Genomic DNA, 8749 nt, shown 5'->3' on the forward strand with positions numbered 1-8749 from the left:
CAATACTTGAGCACCAAAATTATGGAGGGTGGCTTTGACAAACCCTAAGAAAGAGGCTTAGTGAAGAGCAGGAGGGAATAATGCAGAAATGGCATAAGGATTTGCACCATCCTGCAACAATTGCTTCCTCTTCTCAAGTTGCTTTTGAATTCAAAATTGATATAGTATAGAGTAATACATACTCAGATCTCTATAACACTCTGATACACTAGCTTATTTAGTTTCCGCATTGTCATTAAGCATTATTGTTTTTAAGAGGAATAAAATGTCCTTGATCTTTGAGATAAAAGAGCTTGATGAACTATGAAAACATATACTGTAACGTTCAGAAGTCCAGCTTTTTCCAAGTCTAAACTAATCAGCAAAAATGACAGTTTTTTATTGCAATAAATTGTCAAATGTAACTTATTCCTGTGATGGCACAGCAGAATTTAATAATTTTCACCAGCGATTAATCCAGTCTTCAGTGTCACATGATCCTTCTAAATCATTCTATAATGCTGATTTTGTGAGCCAAAATCATCAAAATTAAAAGAACCAAAGACTTAAACTACTTCAGTCTGTGTGCATTGGATTTATTTAATACACGAGTTTCACAATTTGAGTTGAATTACTGAAATAAATGAACTTTTCCACGACATTCTAATTTATTGAGATGCACCTATATCCTACCCTTTTTTTTTTACATTTGAGTAGAGTAAGAGGGGTAGAACTTAGTGCTATAGAAAAAAGAAAAAATGGCAATCTACGTATCTTCCACTCAAAGTGTGTGTGAAATGCTTTAAAAACACTCTATATGTCTTAAACCCCCCTCTTCAAATTGCACACAACTCCAGATCATTTATTTAGACAGAAATCCATTCTCTGTGCAACATGATAACCAACATATCTGGCACAGACATCCACCTGCCCTCTTTCTCAACTCCTGATGGCTTACTGCCATGGCCAGACACAAACACACCTCCATCATTGAATACCATTTGTTATCAATAATTTTAAACTCCATGAACATCCATACAGGCAAAAATCCAGCAGTGATTTACAGGACAGCAGTGGCATCCTCTTCAAAAGATCTTCTGCCATGTCTGCATGAAGGTGTTGCAGGGTTAGGCTTTGGTCAGTGTAAACTAAAAAGGCACAGACTCGGCAGGAGCGAAGAGGAAAGGTTTTCAAACACAAAGACGTTTTGTTTGGCACTGTACATGAGAAATTAGCTCTCACGTCTGCTTCACATACCTCTGATAGCAGTGTTTTCCTCCTTTCCTCTACAGCTCTGTTTTTTCAGGCAGGCATATAATAACATACATTCAGCTGGCCGGCTGAAGCCAGAGACTGAGCTGTGAGGTTGGAGCTTTATCTTGGCTGGGATGTAATAAAGGTAGTTGATGAGGGTCCGGTTAACCATGTTGGTGCACCATTCTATTGTTCTGCTTCTATGTTGATTGTTAATATTAATAATATAGTGTAAATTAAATTTCTTATTGTGATTTTGAAGATCTGATAATCATAAAGGCTGGGTTTCCCCAAATCGCTAAGTAGAATGTTAGTAAATTGTTATTCTCAATTGCACGTTTACCAAAATACTTTTTAACTAAGTAGCATGTAAAAGCGTTTTTCAAAACCTGCCAATATTAACAATAAAAAACATATTTAGCTGGTTTATAAGGAAACAGATGACCCATCTATTTCCCATCATTCTCTGTGGCATAGAATGATAAAATACAGTTAGGGAAACAATTACACACCTGCATCCTTTGCACTTCATTGGTGCTTTCATGTATATATAAAAAGCTTGTCAAATGAAATGAGGAAAATATGACATTTTATTCTGACCAAAATCATTTGTATGAACATCATGTCGCAACTCACCCTTCACAGAGAATTTGATTGACAGGTGACCCGGCCAATCATAACACTGAATCTGCCATTTTTGTCTGACAAACAAACCAGAAAGGAGAGTAGATTAACATCAGTGGACTTGAACTTGAAAAACAGTGTGTATTGATGTCTTTCTGCAGCTGAAACAACATACCTTCTGATGTTCATTCATGTTTATTTCGTGCTATAACTAGTAAAGAGGAAGAGATGATGCAGAGACATGCTGCTTGGGAGGGGTCTTTGCAAAGGGTCAGTTAGCATATGCTCCAATAACTTTTTCTCTTTAAAGCTGCTCTTTTTCTATTATTTTTTCATATTTATCTATGCACACCATAATGTTCAATTGTTCAAATGTTGCAATTTAAAATAACTGTTTTCTGTTTTAATACATTTTAAAATACAAGTTATTCCTTTGATGGCAAAGCTAAATTTTCAGCAGCCATTATTACAGTCTTCCATGTCACATGATCCTTCAGAAATCATTGTGATATGCTGGTTTGGTGCTCAAGAAAGATTTTTTTTATTATTATTGTCAATGTTGAAAACGGTTGTGCTGCTTAATGTTTAACTGTGTAAAATTTGAATGTAAGCGTATATACTGTATAGATGAAAAATTAGAACAGAAAAATATATTGATATTCTACATAAATTGTTATTTTGTTTAGAGTTTTCTTTAACTGGGACATCATTTTTCCAGCTGTATCTGATTAACACTTAAGTAATAGTAGAGCAATTTCCTGTTGGGTTACTAACATTCATTCTCCGGTAACAGTGAACATATCTGGCAAAATCTGAGGACAGAAGTAATGCAAAACGCTGCAACTGTTGTATTCACACTGCTAAAAAGAATATTTACGCTGAGATTTTGTGTAATTTCTTCCTTACTTCAGTGAGATTTTCAATAAGCTGTGCCCGTTTATTGACTGTGACTGTGTTTATTTCACTAACTTTTTGAGTTACTGAAGATAGAAATTGTTGGGTTGAAACTGCAGTAGGCGGATGATAAATTTTAATTTGCACAGTCATTTCAGACAGGCATGTTTGCGCTCAAGTGGACCAGTGAATTCCTCTGCTTTTTGACATTCTGTATCCACTAAAATGATTTAGACCTGTGAATTACAGGTGAGAGTTGAAGGGTGAAGAAAAGAAAGATATGACACAGAAAGAGAAAGTTACAAAGACAAAGCAGAAGGTCTTTGATCTGTTGAGCAGAAGAGATACCATGTGGGTGACCTAATTTCAGGAGAATGTGGCAAGCATAGGACTCTGAATGTGTGGTGTGTTTATTCTCGGTCTCAAAAGAAACGCTTTTGTGGGTGACACTGGCGTTTTGCCAGTTAGAGCTGAAAGTAATGGATGGTGCCTATTATCTAAAGCAACAATGCTGAACTGTCATATAACACAATTTAATCTTTATTTCCACCACACAACAACAGTTTCAGGAACCATCAAGCATTCTCTCACAGGTATCTGCCAAAAAAACTCTGAGATACACAAAAACAATCACTAGCATATCTTATCACATTGTGGTTATTGACGGCAGTAGGGACACAGCCATGCAGACAATGATGCAAGCGCACACAGTACCCAGTGTGCCACATGGAGTTTTTTAAAACTCTTTGATATCTGTATCAAAGTACAAATCGTGAGAACTCCAGGATTGTGAAAAACGTTCATGTTTTCTTGACTTTCATCTTGGTTTTCATGTGACACAAGTGTCTTTCACATCTCACCAGCATAAAAAGACCAGTTTGTGAGAGCCCTTGTTACAAGACAAGTACATAATCTCAAATAAAACAATCACAAGACTTATTTTATGCATTGCCCTGCTGTATTGAATGTATGGTGTTAATATTTAAGCTAAAGTTATATTATTATAAAACAGATAGACCCTTGCCACTTAAATTTTCTATTCTTTGGACAGTTAAAACATTGTTTGGCAACCATAAACAACAACAGTTTACTATATTAATATTGGAACTAAATCATATATAGTATATTAGAGCCATTATATAACACTTCTCAGTGTTAATATAATAATTCTAAGATTAATTAATTATCACATTGCTTTTCTGTGATGCATATTGTAATGGAGACACTAAAGTTTTCTATCACTGTTTTACTGTGTCCATACTGTTCTTATGTATTGTTCATTTATCACTTTTATGTGAGTTTTACTGTTTTATTTCCATGTTTTAGCAGAGTGGGGAAGGTCTGTAATGTCATTTTAGCTATTTATGGAAATGCATATGTGCAATATGAGCAAATGTATGTTTTGCTTTTTTATCCATCCTATTAATTGTATTTATTAATATTTGTCTCTCTGGACCTTTCTTAATCTAATCATAATTTTATGTATTTACAAAAAAAAGGGTAACTTCTCATAATTTACACATCCTTAGCTGTTCATAACCTGTATGAGTTTCTTTCTTCTGTTGAACACAAAAGACGATATTTAGAAGAATCTTGGTATCTAAACAGTTGAACAAATGGAGGGTGATTAAATGATGACAGCATTTTCATTTTTTGGTGAACTATCCCTTTAAGTCTGCCGAGGCAGAAGACAAAGTTAGTGGAAAGATTGGGTTTTGTAGTAAAATGAACAAGGTTATTGTTAGCACTGTTTTAGCGCAGTAAAAATTCCTTTATGTTCAGCAGTTTTAATCCTGCTCTAAACACCTTTATTTGCACATCTTGTACATCCCATTTTTAACAATGTCTTGGATGCCAACTACTGATGCTGTGTTTCAGTCTGGTGTGATTGTCCTTGTGACTGTACAGGTCTTTATCATACCTGAAGTTGACTAAAAAAGATTTTTTTAGGTGTTCAGGAAACCTGTTAAGGCCAATTCGCACTGCACCGACAGATGCAGATAAACAGCAACAGACACATTCGCCCCGTTGGCATCTGTTGGCATTGATTGGCGCTTATTTTCACTGATTGAACATGTTGAATTGGCATTTGTTGGATCTTGGAATGTCTGAGAAGTGGCATTGGTCTGCGTCTGTCGGTGCAGTGTGAATGGGCCTTTAGAAACAATAATCAATTTAGTTGCAAAGAATAACTAATTCATATATTTATTGTATTTATGATTTTTGGTATTTTATTTACTCTTTTCTGCATTCACCATTGAGTAGAGAAACTGGAGTTCCGTTACCATTATTTTGCGATACAATGCATGAATTGCTTGTGTACCTTGAAGTCTCTGAAGTGTTGGCTAAATGTTTAAATGTAATTTAAACTATCCACCTTTTTCTTCAACGCGGAAGTAAGCCTATGAGTGAGACTTCCGGTTCATTAACCGCAATAGGTAAATAACGAGGAGAATAACAACGTGCAGTAAACGGTAAAACTGTTTGCACTACAAACCAGTGTGTTCATAATTTCTGATAATACAATAAAATAATATGATAAGACACACCAACTTTCAATATCAAGCAGCAAAACTAACTGTTTTGTTCAGCTAAAAATAGCTGGACGGAGTGGACGCAGATGAAACCGGAAGCCATACCCATATATTTTCCAAATGGCCGCGCCCATTTTTACGACAAGAAAAAGGTGGATAGCAAAGAAAGCACATTGTGGATTTGTGGATTTCCTTTATTTTTTTCCTCTTCACCACACTACCTAAGGGAGACTTTCTTGTAAAAGAGTTGAATTCACATTACAACGGCTTCATTGAAATATCTGATTAAGACACATTTTTTCTGTACCTCAGTCCATTGCCTGCAGTACTCTGACTAAGACCTCATTATCACTCCTTCCCTATTGATATTCCTTCTCATTCCTGCACGTACCCTCAGGCACGTGTGTGTGTGTGTGTGTGTGGTTACAGATTTTTATCCTGGTCTAGGAGATTGATTGACTGCCATCAGCTGGGCTTGGTGATTGCTCCTCAGCTGGTTTGTGTGTGTTGCCAGGGGCAACATATGATGAGCTGATGGCAACTTCCCACAATATATATGCGTGTGTGTGTGTGTATATACAGTGGGTACGGAAAGTATTCAGACCCCCTTAAATTTTTCACTCTTTGTTATATTGCAGCCATTTGCTAAAATCATTTAAGTTAATTTTTTTTCCTCATTAATGTACACACAGCACCCCATATTGACAGAAAAACACAGAATTGTTGACATTTATGCAGATTTATTAAAAAAGAAAAACTGAAAGTAAGGGGGTCTGAATACTTTCCGTACCCACTGTATATATATATATATATATATATATAGTTCCTGGAGCCATAAAAAACAGGATGCAGAACTGCAACTGAATTTAGGAAATATTAAAATAGATAGATTTTAAGTGAATAGAAATGACTTGAATAAGTATAATTTTTAATGAAAAAAGGCAAGTTTGTTAAGGCAGACTTTAAAGGTTAGTGTGATAAAGCTTTGTTTGAAAGTTTTAGAAGCCTGACAGATATACAGACAGAAAGATAAAGAGACAAATAAATACATTTGAATGTAATTTACATATATTTCATCATATTAAACCAGCATGGAAGACAACTACACTTCCCAGAATGCATTACCTATGATGAATTTGTTAAATTCCTCATATAAAACAGAGGATAACATCTAAAGAGTCCTGAGGCTTCTAAAGAGTCCTGAGGCTTTGACAAAATTCTCCAAACTGTGGCAAGAATGTCACCAAATTATCATTTCAAAAGTCATTACAGCAACATTTCCCTTATGTGACCGCTCCGGATAAGAGCGCCATTCGCCCAAGGCCTGTATTAAGTCCATGTACTTCCTCTGGTAAGGAAGCCATGGTTTATTCCTTTTGTGGAAGCTCCAATGACATGCTTCCCACAGTGTCGTCTCAGTCCAGCTCTTAGCTAAAGATGCTTATCAGTGGTTGTGTGTTGCCATCTTCACACATGGCTAGACAAGATACTTTGTTTTTTGTACAAGGTTCTGTTTGTTGAGGGCTTAGCTAGCGGATGGCAGGAGGTAATGCTACGCCATGCTGCGGCATGCTAATTACCGCTAAACACGGTAAACCCAACACCCTGGACAGAAGATGCGTCACAGCATGGCACTAAGCCTAAACCCTTCGCTTCTCTGTATCTCTCCCTCTTCTTGTCTTCTCTTCTCTATTAATTCAGAACTAGCTCACCGGGGATTTCACACTTTATCACCTCATCTAACGCACCGCAGAGCACTGGAAATCACCGTCTGCAGTTGAGTGATCCCATAGTAATGAGATTTGAGGTACATCAAAGTACCGTGCCTTTGAGGGAGGAAAATATATCAGAAAAATAGGACTGAAATGCAAATCCCTCACAACGATGACCATAAGTTTTCTACCTCGAGAACACAATATGAAAGCGGTGAATGAGTTGAAGACAGACAGCGAGAAGCTCGTAAGTACCATCTTTCGCGAATGAGCCTTTAAGAACATCAGTTTGCTCATTGAATTCTGATATAGAAACAGAGAGGGGGGGAGGAGGAGAGAGAGAGAGAGAGAGATGAGCACCAAACAGAGTTGTTGTGAAATGGGTAGAAAAATGGGTCAGAAGTGAAGCTGTGAAATAATGCTCATGAGAGGCAATGAGGAATTAAGTCATTGTGCTCAAAACCAATCGCTGGCCTCGTTCTGAAACAAATACACACGTGTAGCACCCACTACATTTACATATGTGTTTGGAACAAACACATCTTTATGTGTTTCCATAGGGATATGGCAGCTGTGTGAATGAAGATATGATTAGAAATTGAGGAAGGAACATGGAAGAGCCAGAATGATATATTTATGATGACTTGATAAGAATGCCTGTCAGGTACAGAAGCTCACATTTGTTTTGATACAGAGCTATTGTGGAACGTAAATACATTATGGACTGAATGTCATGGGTAGTAGGGCTGGGTATCGATTCAGATGTCCCGATTTGATTTGATTTGCAAGCTCTCGATTCGATTCTCAATTTTTTTTATTACATTCAGTGAATAAAGTTTTAATACAAATGCTACTGATATTTCTAAAAAATGAACAGTAAACCTCAGTTTACAAATGGTGAATTAATAAAAAGAAATTAAGAACCACATGCCTGTATTTTAAACCTATTCGTTTTTTTGGTATAGGGTCCTTTTTTAAACAATAATAGGGCCCTATAAAATGTTCTTAATTTTTCTGGTAATCAGATATAGGCATAATACATTAATTTATCCTAAAAATTTTTTTTAAAAACTTTTATTTTTTGGCAAACAAAGTGCTGCACAACAGAGGTTCACTGTTAAAATTAAGAAGAAAACATGTGATTATTTCTTTAAAAATAAAGATTTATTAATATTTATTAGCAGTAGTAGTATTGAGTCTTAAGACTGCTAAATAGTAATATATTCTGACAGTTTCTTAACGTTAAACTAAACTTTTTTGACGGGTTGTTTTTTCAAAGCATCACACTCACAGATAAACCAAATGGAGTTTTGTCACTTGCATTGTGTCCATTCTCTCAGTGTGGACGTCCTTTGTCCACATGTGTGCATTCAGTAGACAATGTTCTGCATTCGAGTATGCATATGTTTGTCTCTTTCTGGTGTCATGTGCATAGAGTCTGTCTTTGTGCATTTCTCATTTCTTGTTTTCCATCTTGGTGAGAAGACTGCTGTCCACAGTCTCTGAAAATGGTTTGATCTCTTTGTTTCTCTTTTCCATTGTCCATTCATTTCTATTTGGAAAAGTCCTTCTAGCTGTTGTTGCAGTTTGTGAAGTTCCATCAGGTTCATCCATGCCATTGTGGGTCTCAGGGTTTCTAGATCTTTTAAGCTTGGAGTTCTGGATCTTGTAGGTCTGGAAATCTCTAGATTTCCAGTTCTGATGATCACGCTGTTCTTTAAGAAGTCCCTTCTCTTGTGGAAGTCCCCTGGC

This window comes from Sinocyclocheilus grahami, unplaced genomic scaffold (assembly GCF_001515645.1).
Source record: "Sinocyclocheilus grahami isolate Dianchi unplaced genomic scaffold, SAMN03320097.WGS_v1.1 scaffold573.1, whole genome shotgun sequence".
Taxonomy (NCBI): domain Eukaryota; kingdom Metazoa; phylum Chordata; class Actinopteri; order Cypriniformes; family Cyprinidae; genus Sinocyclocheilus; species Sinocyclocheilus grahami.